This window comes from Ambystoma mexicanum, chromosome 6p (assembly GCF_040938575.1).
Source record: "Ambystoma mexicanum isolate Mex_15411 chromosome 6p, UKY_AmexF1_1, whole genome shotgun sequence".
In the NCBI taxonomy this organism is placed as follows: domain Eukaryota; kingdom Metazoa; phylum Chordata; class Amphibia; order Caudata; family Ambystomatidae; genus Ambystoma; species Ambystoma mexicanum.
This window is the reverse complement of record NC_090935.1, coordinates 986,005,496-986,021,594: the sequence shown is the minus strand read 5'-3', so window position 1 is coordinate 986,021,594 and position 16,099 is coordinate 986,005,496.

Below are 16,099 nucleotides of genomic sequence, written 5' to 3'. Positions count from 1 at the left end.
CATTGCCGGTGACTTTAATATGAGCCTTCGCTCACCATCTCAAGTGGGTATTAATTCTAGGGTTGCAAAATGGGTTGCTTTAATGAAAATAAGAAATGTCTTTATGCTAAATGGATCATCTACTAATGATTGCCCCCCTTGTGCGACATGGTCCAAAGGCTCTAGCCATTCTATTCTAGACTACGTGTTTATTTCGAATAACGCAAATAAGAATTTAGCCTCGTTTCAAGTTACACTTACCTCCGCAAGTGAACATAATTTAGTTGAAACTCCATGGTATCCTCATAGACGGGAAATGCCCAATATTTTAAATGTGATCTTGAGCTAAATAATGCGAGAAACAGTTTGAAATGGACTCCCAGACTTATAGCTTCCCTTCAGCAGAAAGTTGTTAAAAATTCTCAAAATTATGACACAATGACACAAGTGTTCTATAATGAGTACATTCAGATGATCAAACAAACAAATACTGTTGGTAGCAAACCAATCTATACTAACAAACTAAAAACCTTGCCATTTAGAGCAAATAGAGCATCAAAGATCGCACTGAAAACTAGATATAGAAACAAAATTAAACAAATATTGCTTATGCAAAAACAAAAATATGCTGAAATGATGCTTAAAGCACTTTTAACCAAATTCTCCGGTGAGATCTGGCGCGCAATTAATAATATCCCAGGAAATATGCACAGATCCCTACAGATAAATGTAATTAGTGTGACATCTGATCTAAGTCACTTCACATTTGATGCCATTGACATACTAATAATAATCAAAAAACTGAGCTCGTCCAGAGCATCTGGTCCAGACAATTTATCTAATGCAATTATCAAAGCAAATCCTGAGGCCTCGGCTGAGCTTTTTTGATATAATATTGAAAAATATCCTGAGAACAAACAAAATACCGCCATCCTGGCAGGAAGCCATATTAATATCACATTTTTAAAAAAGGTGATAGATCTAACCCAGACAACTATCGTCCAATTGCTCTTTTAGATATTCCAGAAAAAATTTTAGCTTAACTTTTAGTGTGGGATTTTATTTTATTGAAAAAGAATTGATAGCCCTCCATCAATCTGGATTTGTTTCTGGAATCGGCACTACTCTAAATCTCTTAATATTATCCACTATTAAAACAAAAGCAATTCAGACTAAACAACCAGTCTAACTCGCTCTAATAGATTTTAAATAGGCGTTCCATTCTGTACTGAGACACCTCCTAAGGTACAAACTTTCTAGTGCAAATTGTCCATCTTACATTAGTTATCTAATCTATCAGTTTTACTCAAGTACATTGGTCAAAATAAAACTTACGTCTGACGGCCTTCTGTCCAAACCAATTGAAACAAATTCAGGACTAAAGCAAGGCTGTCCGTTTGCAGCAATACTTTTTAACTTTTATATTAATTATATTTATAGTGCTTTTAATACTGTTTGTTCTTTCTCATCTAGTTTAGGAAGACAGCAAAGATCATACTTATTGTATTCTGAAGATTTGGTACTTTTAGACAGAATGCCTATTGGATTGCAGAGAAAGCTCACAGCTTTAACTCTTTATGATGAAACTAAAAAACGTGAGATAAGTAAAAAAAACTAACATTCTAGTATTTCATCATAATACTCAGAAATTGGGACACAAATTTATTTGGATTTTAGCTAATAACTCTCTAGTTCAACTATCCCATTATAAATATCTTGGAGTAAATATTAACTGTCACCCTTGTCAGGTGTATTGACCCACGTTTGAGTCATTAAGCTTTGTCAGCACATTTGGTGCTGTGGGCTTAGAAAATCCAAGATGGCCAAAAAGCCCACATGTGCGCCAGAATCCAGGAGAACCACGCAGTTTGTGCGCACACCAAAATGGTCGCCTAACCTTCCACCCACCAGTGCGAGCGTGATGGGCCAGGGGTGCCATGAGTGGAATGTGTGCCAAAGGAAAAACAGCAGTGCCTGTTAGCTTAAAAAGCCCTTTGAAATCACCTTGGTTTCTCTGAATGCAAGCTCAAAAATGCAAGCTTTCAAACATTGCAGGATATTCAAAAATCTCACTGAACACCAGCAGACATTTGGCAGAATGAAGTTTTGTGTGCATACAAAATCTGGAAAGAAAAAGAGCCCAAAACAATGTTCATAACAAAACTGGCTGAGCTGTGGAGGTCAGCAGCTTAAGTTAAACTCAACTGAAAACCACTAAAATCGAAATGTTTAAATTAAATGAGGGACCTACTTTTGAGTGTCATATAGTTTGTACTGTTGAAATGTCATAGTTTTGAACATAGAATCAGCATTCTAGCTGCATGGGTAAAAATTGTCAGTTTGATTTGAATGTAGAAAACTGGGAACAAAAAGTGACATTTAACTGAAACCTGGCTTAATGAAACTGGATTCTGCCTAACAACTACCCCCGACAGGAGTTCAAACTGGATCAACAGCTGTGTTCCCAGGCCTGGCTGCATTTTGCTGCCCCCACAAAAAGGAGGTGACACCTCTCTGATTGAATTACCTGGGGACTGCAGGAAACTGAACAATGGACTCAGGCAAATGTTATATTGGGGGGGCCGTAAAGTGGCTTCCTCTTGGGAGAAGTGGGAGGAGAAGTGCCTGTGAGAGCCAGCTGAGCTTGGGGGAAGTGGATAAACCAGTTCTTCCACCATGTAATGTGGGAAGCCACACCCCTTTTTGACCAGGGCATAAGTTAAAAAGATAGATAACTCATAGTGCGGACTGGTCAAAATTATATAAGTAATATCATTATTCTTGTGATTTTTCTGTGCACGTTTTAAGAGGCGTTAGGACCCTGTGGTGTATTCTGGGGGGTTGCTAGCGGAAAATAGGGTCTCACTCCAAATGTCTGCATGTTAAAAATCTGACACTTCATCAATTAATGTCCCTACTCCTTGCGCACATGTGTGTAATTTTTGGTAAATGTCCGATATTGGTAAACCAGTCAAAAAGCGCAAAATGTTGTCATTTTTTAATGCAAGCCCCCAGGAAGATCAGAGGCTGACAAGCATGGACCATAAGGAATATATAATGTGTACATGTAATTTCAACAAATTGTGTATCTGGGAAATATGTATTTGAATCAAATATAGATTTGTGGGCAAATTGACCAGGGGAGGATCCTCTGACCCATAAACAGACCTCATCATGATGACAATCCATTTCCTTCCCCCAATCATGGGAGAGGGGAGAATTGGGCAATGACAAGTGGAGAGGGGCAGGCTCAGTTATGCCACGCACACACCCACTTCCAAAACACATAAAAAGAGACTGCTGGGACAGGTAGAGAGATTCAATTCCATTTTCTGCGGGACGCTCTGCCGGGAGACTCCAGACTTCACATCCATCAATCTTCAGAGACCAGAAATTTACTTCAGAACTTAAAGCAAGGGCCTAAACCCACAAACTGAGAACTCTTCTCAGCAGGCCTCAGCATCCTTAAAATCATTTGCAAACTATTCCACAGCCGGGCGAGCTGTCTGAATTCTTTTGCTAAGAACTTTTTCCAGTACCCAGAAAGCAGTGTTACACCCAGAATCCACTTGATCCGGACCGGAAAGCAGAGCAGTATCCAGAACCAGAGGCCACTGTATCCAGAGAGGCTAGACCAGCAGAGCAGAGCTGACCCAGACCGCTGTGAGCAGAACCAGAGATCCGGATCGCTGTGAGCAGAACCGGTGCCTGATTGACCCGCCGAGCAGACAGAACCGCCGCCGGACGCGTTGACCAGATCCGTGACGAGGCCTAGTTCAAATTTATATTGTGAGTACCTAGCAGAACTGTGCAGAACCAATCTCTTAGTTAAAATAATTTAATTCAAGCTATTTTAACCTAAGTAGAACTGCCTCCTAGAAATCGTGTCATCTGTCATTTTTAAAGCTGCACAACTGTCACCTGTCAATTCTGCAGCTACAAGCTGTCACCTGTCATTTTGAGTTTTACTTTAAATCCGAAAATCTACCTTTATTAAATTGTCCGTATCTCTGGAACCGTTTGGGCTAGGAACGAAATTTACAGCGATTTGCGATTTTGGCTCAATTTCTCCACTTGTCAAAATAGCAGCTCCATTCTTTCCTTTGTTAAAATCCGTTTGCAACCTGGTAATAACTCATAGAGCATTGCTAAAGTGAGCCTGAACTAATACCAACAAGCATCTCTCACTCACCCTGAATCTCTAGAGGGAATTAAATTCAGTTAGCACATTTTCCCATCCATTGCCATCACAATGAAAAGCATTTTGGGCCTGTCTTTCAAACTTCTACTTGTTTCCTCTAAGCTTGCTGGGGGGGAACTGAGTTCCGTATTGTATTTGATTGTATTCCTGAAGACTGTGTGTGTTACTTCCATCTCCTTGCATTGCATATAGGGGGGGGGGGTGAATTGCCACCAGGGGAAAAGTGAACATACTATCTCTTGTGAAACCATATCAGTTTATTTTCTGTACTGCATTTATTCCACCTTGCATTTCCTTGAAACCATAAAGCATTTCAGCTACCTCATCCTCTATACTACTCCTAAGTAATCAAGTGTACCACTGTAACATTACCCATTGTGGATCCACATCATATGTCTAAGTATACTATCAGATATTAATTTGTTATAAAAGTGTGACACATATATATTGTTTAATTTTTCAAATAAACCTTTGAATTTGCAAAACAAACCTACTTCTTGGCTTAGTGGGGTCAGGGGGATTCTAAGAGGGGGGTGTTATACAAGGGTTGTCATCCAGAGTACTGAACTGGACATAAAAATACATCAATAAGGGTTTTCCTCAGCATCCCAGACTAGGCATTGACTTAGCTGTAGTGTTGATTGAATATCGCTTAAAAAAGTGGGGGCTCGTAGCCGGAGATTCTGGGTTAGATCTATCACTTGTGCAGATTAATACAGTGTGCTAACTGACAGGAGACATACATCCGGTCGGATCACCACGCTGTGTTACGCTGTAAAGCACTCCTCAAAGGAACGCCCTATGGAAACGGTCTGTTTTGCAAAAATAAAATACAAACTTCTGTAAGTCAGGAAGGAACTCAAATTCCAGAATGACGACACTGGTAGACATCAAAATAGCCAGAGAGCACTTCTTACATAAGCTATTTGTGAGAGGTGAGTGGACTCATCAGGACCAAACGGTCTGGTTGCAGGCAATCGCGCAACAGGTCACTGAAACAGGGTCAGATATATGGAGAGATCAGGGTCCCCTACATGTGGCCCTGAGTGAACTATATATGGCCCCTAAAGCCAAAGATGAACATAATGAGATTGCCAGGATAGCGGCATATTTGTACCTATATATGGGAGCCATGCAGGACAAATGTGCTGAAGGCCAAGATCTGGCAAATAGGCAACAGATGGCGTTAGAGAACGCCCAATCTGATCTGGACTCTTCTGAGCAGAGGCTGCTCAGGAGACAGGAGTCAGAAAAGGAAAGCAGACAGTACATCACTAAAATAAAGGAGGATATGGATGTGCTGCAACAGGAAAAGGCTGACCAGGATACCAGATTTCTGGCCTTGCAGAAGGAGTACCAAGAAGGTTTGGACTCCCTACTGCAGAGCCAAAAAAAGCTGGAGCAACAGTTAGACTTCAATAGGGCATGTGCTGAGCAGGTAGTCACCCTGCAAAGCCACATAGATAGGGAGAAGGCAGAGAGCAATAAACTGATTTTGAAAGACCTGGATACCCAGGCAGAGTTTGACCAGGAGCGCCAGAAAGCTGGTGCCTTCCAAAGGCAAAGGGACGACCTGGCGGCACAGATGCAGGCTCTTAGTCAGGAAAGGGATACCTTAGGCCAGGAAGTCTGCCACTTAAAAAGGAAAATGGAAGAAAATCACCTGGCCCTCCAGGGACTGGGTGACCTCCAAAAAGAACACCAGAACTTGTTAGAGCACACCAGGAGGGTGGAGGATGCTCTGGCAAGAAAGGAGCAGGCCAATAGGGACACAGCTCAGGAGGTAACCCTCCTGCAGCAAAGACTGGCCCAGCACTCCAGGACCAATCAGGAGACACAGAGAGAGAATGAGGCTCTCTGCCAGCACAATGATAGGCTCCAGCAACAGGTAGCGATGCAGGAGAGACTGATAGAGTCTAGTAAGGCCTTAACTGAGGAACTGAAAGCGCAGGCTCTTGCATTGCAAAAGGGAGCGGGGGCTGATAGAGACGAAGTTCGCTGGGAAAGGGAAACGCCTGAGCATAACCTCAGGAGCCCTAGTGCCAGAGGCCTTCACCTCTACCAGTCCCTGGACTCTGCCACCCCCATGTTCCCTGGCGCACATGAGCACGGGGCCACAGGGATGGCAGATTACTATCCAGCTAAAAGTATGGGGCTCATAGGCCAGTACCACCCAGGAATGGAGGGGCGGGCATCCGGGTATGGGCACCCAAGCACAATGCAATTTAGTGGGGAACCCCAGGAGAGTAGGCCCATTAAGGGCATCCTGAAAACCTCTGCCCAGATAGGTCATTGGGGGGGGTACCCATCAAATCCTGGCAGCAAGGAGGGATCTGAAGACTCCTCTGAGCATTACAGGACACAGGAGACCAGGTCCCCACATTCTGCCAGCCATTCCCAGGCTCGCAGAATCTGGGGAAAACCAGGAAGATCAGACGGGCACCTCTGGGAGCAGTGCTTCTGAGTCAGAGGATGAATGGACCAGGGTTACCCGAACCAAAAGGGCCAATAAGGCAAAAAGGGCCTTGCTTAAGGTCCCATTGAAACAAATAAAGGCAATAAGGAGTGTCATCATGCCTTATAAGAACGCCAAGTATTCTGTTTGGGAACACTTGGAGCTCTATGAGCAAATGATGGAGACTTTCCATTTGAAGGACAGCAGTTGCTGCATCCAGTACGTCAAATGGACTTTCTCACCAGAATACTCCAGTTTCTTTGCAGGGCTGGAGGACCAAAACCATTCAAGATGGTCCGCATATAGGGCGGCCATCTTGAAACATTTTTCTGTTCATAGAAATCCTCAAGAGGCTCGCAAGGCAGCCTACAATTTGCAATGTGGGGAGGATCAGGCCCCACAAGAATTCATGCAAGAATTGAAGCGTGCCTTTGCGCAGACCACCAGAAGGATGTGCACGGACAGCAGAGAATTTGTCAATACTTATTTCCATGCCTTGCCCAAATACATCATGACCCAGCTAGTGAGAGATTTTCACGAGAAGAGGTCACTAGACTGGGTCATTGAACAGGCTACCCGGAGGTGCAGAAGCCCATCGAAAATAAAAATAATGCGCAGAAAAACCCCAAAACCAACAGTACCCCTGCTGCTGCCAAGGTGGCAGAGGTAAAGGTTGCCCCCGTTTTAGATTTGGAGATGGGGGGGCCTAAAAACCTGCCTGCACCAAATAATTCACAGCCCAGAAGGCCCTCGGGCCAGTCACAGACAGGGAGTCGAGGAGGTAGTCCCACAAATGGGGTCCCCCGCTCCCCTGACTATGTAAGTCCCCGCTACAAGGGAAACCGACCAATCCTGGGTTATGTGTGGACTCCTCCAGCCCAAGGGGGGGGGATCCAGCCAAGCACCTGACCCAGGGAACTTCCCTCCTAACGTCCCCCAGGAGGGCAGAAATTCACCAAATCCTGGGCAGAACTTTTTCCCCAGGTATCCACCCAATTTCCAGCCCCAAAATCATCCATCCTTCTTTCCCCAATTCCCTGAGCCCAGACAACCTAATCCGGGAGAGGGGAGGCCAAAGGTGGAGGGGTACCCGAATCTTCCCAACCCAGGGTATTACCAGAGAAGGGATAGCTACCCTTCCCGGGATCAGCCCAGGGGAGAAAATAGAGCCCTGTATCAGCCTGAGCGGGTTTCCCAGTTAGAGCGCCAGGTCCAAAATATGGCACGCGATCTGGGTCACATACTGAGGGCTCAACAGAACCCTCAGATGAGCATGCCACCGCAGAATGCCCCAAACTTTGGACCTGGTGCTCCAGAACAATGACGGGGGCAGTTCCCCGATAGCCCACCGGTTCCCAGGGAGGAGGCAAAAGGGGAAGGGGGGTGTAGAGCCTTGGAGGAAGCTTCCTTCCCAACTTGTAAACAGCCCCTGGAAAACTAGGAACCGGAAACAAAATCTCCTGCCCCTGAAAGCCTGCCTCCCAAGGAGCAGAGGGGGGGTAGGAGAAACAAAGGACCCAAACAGACCCACTTTGTGGAGGAGGTACAGGTCTTCCAATTTGAGGGAGAGGGATCCTCAGAAGATCCTGGCAAAAGGATCTTCTCCTTCAGAGATGGGGGAACTCCTCCCAAGGAAAAATGGGTCCCAATGGATGCCAATTCAGACTGGGGAGATGTGGAGACTGAGCTACCGCCGCCCATCATCTCATCCCAGAACCGACAATACCAAAATCCCCTGGGTCAATCCCATCCTGATGACTGCCTCCAAAAAGGGGGGCGGCCCAGATCCCAACACCATTTCCAGTTGCCAACTTTTTCTTTCAGATTCCCAAGGCTCTCCACAGAATTCTGCCCAAATCTCTTCGCTAGCAATGTCCAAAACCAGAAAGTTAGCCCACCAGTTGTCCAAAAATGTGCATTATCTGTGCCCCCTTGAGGAGAAGGAGGGAAGATATTATGCCCCGGTACAAGTACAGGGGCAGGGTACAATTTTCGGCACTGGTGGACACTGGATCCCAAGCTACCCTTATGTCCAAAAGGGCCTTTGATGAACTAAATGCAGGAAGGGGGGAGAATTACCGTATTCCTCTCACCTCTCTTCCTGGACAACTGCAGACCGTTGACGGGAAGGAAATTCCTGTTGAGGGGACTGCAGATTTGGACATCAAAATTGGGCAACACAAGGTGAAACACCCGGTCATAGTAGTGACTCCAGAGGGCACCCCTTGTTTACTAGGGAATGACCTCCTGAGAAGGTTGTCACCCCATATAGATTGCGTAAACAAGGTCCTCTGTACTCAGACTAGCCGACCAATAAAATTAAAACAGAGTGTCAACCATGTTAGTTTAAACGGCACCTGCCACATGGTTGAACAAAAATCTGACCAAGTAGAATTTCACTTCCAGAACAACCAAATTCCAGACGTGACAGTAATAGCAGTAGGACAACAGACTGGTGGTGGGGGGTTCTCTCTATTTCTGAAAATCAACCTTCCTTCCAGTTTAAGGTGGTATTCCACACTGGAAGGAAACACTCTGAAATTCTTTACCAATCCACAATCAGACACTCCCACTCCTATAGTCCAGAAAGATGTGAAATCAGCTGAGAGCCTGGCTGATATTCAGCAAATTGGAGAGCAGTTGTTCATCCCTGTTCAGTTAAATGATGAGAAGGACTCTGTTCTCGCTCGAGTGTGTGTGAACAATGGTAAGAGCTTCATTAGCGAAGCCATGTTCCGCCAACTCCCAAAAGATCCAGCCATTCCCACATTCAAACTGATAGACAAATGGGAAATGGACCTGGAAGCACCTAATTCCAAACATCTCCTGCCAAGCAGGTGTATGCTCAAAATCTCCATTGGCAACAAGAGCATAGTCCATAATTGTTGGGTCGTGCGAGACGTCACTGCCGCCTTTTACTTAGGCAGTGACATTCTCAATCGCTTTGCCATTAGTTTGGACTTAATAAACTTCAAAGCTTGGTCCCGATTAGCAGATAATCCCATGGGCTTTGATGATCAAGAAAAAGCCTTTAGGTAAGCTCAATTGCTACCTTATGCAGTTGAAATTCAGATTAAAGAGGAAGTCACCATCCCAGAAAGGACCCGACAATTCTCCCTGGAAGTGAAAGTTAAAAGAGGACAAACATTGAAAAACCCTGATGCTTACATACATCTAAATGCTTCTCTCCAACAGCAAGGGTTGGGGGTAAACCCAACTCCATTAGTCAACATAGAACATGACACCATTCCAATAGAGGTGGATAACAGCGACTTAAAGAGCATTACTCTAGCCGCAGGCACCATTATTGGAATGGCGGTAGATGACCGACATTTTTATATTGATCTAGGAAATGAACTGTTAGGACCGATCCCCAAGGACTGTTTTGACAGTGACCGTGAGGACAATACAACACCAGCCAGGATCTTCACCCGGCATGGGGGGAACTTCCTGGTGTACACTTCTTGCCCTTATGGTAAGGAAGATGTGTCTTGTGACTTCAGGAGGGATGAGGTGATTTTCCAGGTCCATGAGGGCTGCCTTTCCCACCTGAAGCCTCCAGTCCAAATCAGCACTCTGACCAGGGACTTCTCCACCCAGCTGGAGGAGGCCGCGGAGATAGCCAAACCAGAAGTCTTTCCAGGCTTCAGGCAGATGGTGGAAGAGAGAGTCAACCTAGCTGATGCCTGTGTGACTCTGGAACAGAAGCAAAAGTTGAAACAAGTTTTCTTGGATTTCCAAGATCTCTTTGCGGTAGACTCATATGACTGTGGTCGCACCGACATCCACACAACACCAATTCCCACGGACCCTGGCATGACTCCAGGGTTTGTGAAGCAATATCGCTTGCCTCTCGCATCCATGGAGTCCCTTACTGAAATAATTAAGAACCTTGAGTCCCGGGGAATAATCCGTCCAGTCCACAGCACCTTCAATAATCCGGTGCTTGGAATATTGAAGCCAAACGGCCAGTGGAGACTCTGCGCCGACCTTAGGGAGCTCAACAAACGGGTCCATACTTCCCGATGGCCTCTGCCCTACATTGACCAAGGGCTGGCCCAGATCATGGGGTCACAGGTATTCACTGCAATAGACCTGACCAATGGATACTGGACCGTGCCTGTCAGTAGGGAGGACCAATACAAACTGGCTTTTACCTTTGGGGGCCGGCAGTACACATGGACCCGGACTCCCTTCGGATACCTCAACTCCGGCAATGAATTCAACATTTTCCTACATAAGGCCATGCCCGACCTGGGTACGAGGGGTAACCTGGCTTATGTAGATGATGTCCTCATAAAAAGTTCATCTGTGAAAGAACACATAGCAGAGATCCGTTATGTTCTGACACAGTTGAGGGCCGCCGGAGCAAAACTTTCCTTTCAGAAAGCACAGCGGTGTAGAAACCGTGTTAATTTCTTGGGGCATGAGATTACTCCTCAGGGGCTCTATCCCCAAGAAAAGAAAGTGGAAGCACTCCAGAAACTGAAAGACCCCACAACTCTGCGGGAACTAAGGAGCCTCCTTGGACTGACTAATTACAGCAGAAAGTTCATTGAAGGCTACGCAGAGATCACTAGACCCCTGATTCATCTCTTGAAGGGGGGGTCAAGTGGGAATGGGGTCCAGAACAATCCGAGGCGGTAAGACAACTCAAAAGAAGCATCTCACAAGCGCCTTGCCTAACTTACCCTGTCAGAAACAAGGAGTTCTTCCTGGAGACAGGGTTCTCTAATACGTGCTTGATGGCAGTATTATACCAAAAGCATGACAAGGTCAATAAAGTAATCTCCTATGCGAGCAAAACTTTATCCTCTGTGGAGGAAAAATTCAACGATTGTGAGAAGGCAATCCTGGCAACGGTGTGGGCATTGAAGAATTACCGCCCGTTTATCCAGGGGGAACACATCATAGTGGAGACTCCACACCAGCCTCTGCAATATCTCCAAAGTGACAGAATCCGGACCGGAAATGTGAGTAATTCCCGAATTACTTCCTGGATTCTGTCAATGCAAGGCTTTCCTGTAGAGGTCAGATATGGCCAAAACAAGAAGAGTCCCCTCGTGCAAGGTCTGGCTGACTTACATGATTGTGCCAGAGAAAACTGTCTCGAGGTCGAAAGTCTAAAAATCAAGGACCACATGGAGGCATACCTCAATTCCCCACACAAAGTCTTTGAAGAGGACAATTGTGAGGGAATGGAATGCCCACTGTCTATGTGGATGGATGCTCTTACCATGTTGACAACCACGGGGAGAAAGAACTGGTGGCCGGCGTAGGGAATGCATGGGTGAATGAGTCCCCAGAACCCTCCGCTGGATACAAAATTGGTCCCCGAAGTAGTCAGGTGGCAGAATTGATGGCTGTGCATCAGGCCATCCTCACTGCTGTCCAACATCAACTCCACGAACCGGTCATAATCACAGACTCGGATTATGTACGGAACGGATTCGTGGAGCACCTGGTTAATTGGAAAACCAGAGGCATGTTATGTGCTAATAACAAACCCTTGAAACATTGATGATCTGGTCACCTCGAATGGGATGACCATCTACTGGAAAAAGATCAAGGGTCATTCCAAAGTAGAGGGACCAGACAAAACTGGAAACGACTTAGTTGATCAGCTGGCCAAAACCAGGGCCATCCAAGGGGATCTAATAGAAACAGAGTCCCTGTTGGGGGAACTCCAGGTCACTGCTATCACTAGGTCCCAGAAAAATGCTCACAATGATCTTTCAACTGCGCAATGGAGTAAGGAGACCCCTGATGCTGATTTGATTACGGCTCAAAAGGGGGATCCAATAATTGGTAAGTTTTACCAACACATTGAGGACCCTGAGAACTTTCCCCTGACGGATACCGATCACATTGGGAAAGAGGACCTAAGAGTGTTGATGAAATGTCTAAAGATGTTCTGGATCCAAGACGGGCTGTTGGTAAGGAAATCCCAAGCTGGCCATGATCAGTGGGTGGTTCCTACCTCATTCCGAAGCCTGATGTTAAGTCACGCCCATGATGCGGCCACAGCCGGTCATAGTGGGTTTCACACAACACTGGAAATCTTAAGAGAGGTTGCATACTGGCCACACATGGGGCAGGACCTTGACCAATACTTGAAGGGGTGTCTTGTGTGTACACAATTTCAGCCATCATCCCTCACACACCGTGCGCCTCTCCAAAAGAGGGGGATGACACTGCCATGGTCAGATTTGCAAATCGACTTTATAGGCCCTGTAATTCGCTCGTCTAGAGGAAACAAGTAAATGTTGACCGTTACATGCTTGTTTACCAAGTGGTTGGAATGTCTCCCGGCCCCAAACTGCAAGGCAGAAACAGCAGCTGCCCTGATGATTAACCACATCTTTTCCCGTTTTGGTCTACCTCAAAGGAATGAGTCAGACAGAGGTAGCCACTTCACCAGTGAAGTAATGACAAAGATGTGGGAGATACTGGGGGTTAAAAGGAAGCTACACATTGCTTACAGGCCAGCTTCTTCTGGAGCAGTGGAGAGATACAACCGAACCATTGTGAGCATATTAAAAAAGTTTGTGGCAGATTCTGGGCCAAGTTGGGCTTTCCGATTACCTCTGGTCCTAATGGCCATCAGATCTACCCCTTCATCTGCAACTAAAATGTCACCATTTGAGTTGATGACCGGACGCAAGATGGTGCTTCCTCAGCATTTGCTCTACAGGACCCAAGAGCAGACACTGATAAATGCCTCCACAACTCATGAGTATGTGGAGAATTTAAGGAAACACCTTCAACATGCTTTTGCCTATGCTCAGCGGAATCTAGAAAGATCAGCCGAGAGCATGAAGACCCACTATGATTTAAAAACTACCCAAAAGGAATATAAGGTGGGTGATCGGGTCTATCTATACAATTTCCAAAGGAACCAGGCCAAACAGCGAAAATTCTTGCCTACATGGAAGGAACCGTTTGAAATTATAGACAAGATCTCCCCTGTTGCCTATAAGATCTGCATCCCCAAAGGCAGTTTGGCAGAGGGGGAGGATAAGTGGGTCCAAATAAATCAGCTAAAGTGTTGCCATCCCAGGCACACTCTGCAACAACTGGAGGAGTCCTCTGCAATACCAGAGGGGACCGCTCCAGAGTAATTCAATTCCAACCCTAAAATATCCCACATATAGTTTCTAAAATATTATGATTTGGAAAAAAAAAGTCTTATAATTGTATCTTGTTTTTTGTTAAAATAAGAACGCAAATGTTTTGACTATAAAATGTATATGCCACCCCACTATATCAATGGTGGTGAAGAAATGTCTACGAATAGGTATTGCCGCTTTCCTTTGTCATCCTAGGAGAAAGAAAACCCGGAGACTGGCAAAGGAGGACGATCCGGAGACTGGGGGCAAAGATCCGAGGGGCCCGGGGTACCGCCCAATATTCCCATCAGGACCGGCGAGGAGAACCGATCGATCCAACCAGATGGAGGAAAAGATGCTGAACTGTGCCATTTACGGAATTGGAAGAAGATGATGCGGACATACCAGTGCGTGGGTCAAAACATTCTTCGCACCCGACTCCCCCTCGACTCAAATTCAAAGTGCAGTCAGGTGGGGGGGCTTTGTCAGGTGTATTGACCCACGTTTGAGTCATTAAGCTTTGTCAGCACATTTGGTGCTGTGGGCTTAGAAAATCCAAGATGGCCAAAAAGCGCACATGTGCGCCAGAATCCAGGAGAACCGCGCAGTTTGTGCGCACACCAAAATGGTCACCTAACCTTCCACCCACCAGTGCGAGCGTGATGGGCCAGGGGTGCCATGAGTGGAATGTGTGCCAAAGGAAAAACAGCAGTGCCTGTTAGCTTAAAAAGCCCTTTGAAATCACCTTGGTTTCTCTGAATGCAAGCTCAAAATGCAAGCTTTCAAACACTGCAGGATATTCAAAAATCTCACTGAACACCAGCAGACATTTGGCAGAATGAAGTTTTGTGTGCATACAAAATCTGGAAAGAAAAAGAGCCCAAAACAATGTTCATAACAAAACTGGCTGAGCTGTGGAGGTCAGCAGCTTAAGTTAAACTCAACTGAAAACCACTAAAATCGAAATGTTTAAATTAAATGAGGGACCTACTTTTGAGTGGCACATAGTATGTAACTGTTGATATGTCATAGTTTTGAACTTAGAATCAGCATTCTAGCTGCATGGATAAAAATTGTCAGTTTGATTTGAATGTAGAAAACTGGGAACAAAAAGTGACATTTAGCTGAAACCTGGCTTAATGAAACTGGATTCTGCCTAACAACTACCCCCGACAGGAGTTGAAACTGGATCAACAGCTGTGTTCCCAGGCCTGGCTGCATTCTGCTGCCCCCACAAAAAGGAGGTGACACCTCTCTGATCGAATTACCTGGGGACTGCAGGAAACTGAACAATGGACTCAGGAAAATGTTATATTGGGGGGCCCGTAAAGTGGCTTCCTCTTGGGAGAAGTGGGAGAAGAAGTGCCTGTGAGAGCCAGCTGAGCTTGGGGGAAGTGGATAAACCAGTTCTTCCACCATGTGATGTGGGAAGCCACACCCCTTTTGACCAGGGCATAAGTTAAAAAGATAGATAACTCATAGTGCGGACTGGTCAAAATTATATAAGTAATATCATTATTCTTGTGATTTTTCTGTGCACGTTTTAAGAGGCGTTAGGACCCCGTGGTGTATTCTGGGGGGTTACTAGCGGAAAATAGGGTCTCACTCCAAATGTCTGCATGTTAAAAATCTGACACTTCATCAATTAATGTCCATACTCCTTGCGCACATGTGTGTAATTTTTGGTAAATGTCCGATATTGGTAAACCAGTCAAAAAGCGCAAAATGTTGTCATTTTTTAATGCAAGCCCCCAGGAAGATCAGAGGCGGACAAGCATGGACCATAAGGAATATATAATGTGTACATGTAATTTCAACAAATTGTGTATCTGGGAAATATGTATTTGAATCAAATATAGATTTGTGGGCAAATTGACCAGGGGAGGATCCTCTGACCCATAAACAGACCTCATCATGATGACAATCCATTTCCTTCCCCCAATCATGGGATAGGGGAGAATTGGGCCAATGACAAGTAGAGAGGGGCAGGCTCAGTTATGCCACACACACACCCACTTCCAAAACACATAAAAAGAGACTGCTGGGACAGGTAGAGAGATTCAATTCCATTTTATGCGGGACGATCTGCCGGGAGACTCCAGACTTCACATCCATCAATCTTCAGAGACCAGAAATTTACTTCAGAACTTAAAGCAAGGGCCTAAACCCACAAACTGAGAACTCTTCTCAGCAGGCCTCAGCATCCTTAAAATCATTTGCAAACTATTCCACAGCCGGGCGAGCTGTCTGAATTCTTTTGTGAAGAACTTTTGCCAGTACCCAGAAAGCAGTGTTACATCCAGACTCCACTTGATCCGGACTGGAAAGCAGAGCAGTATCCAGAACCAGAGGCCG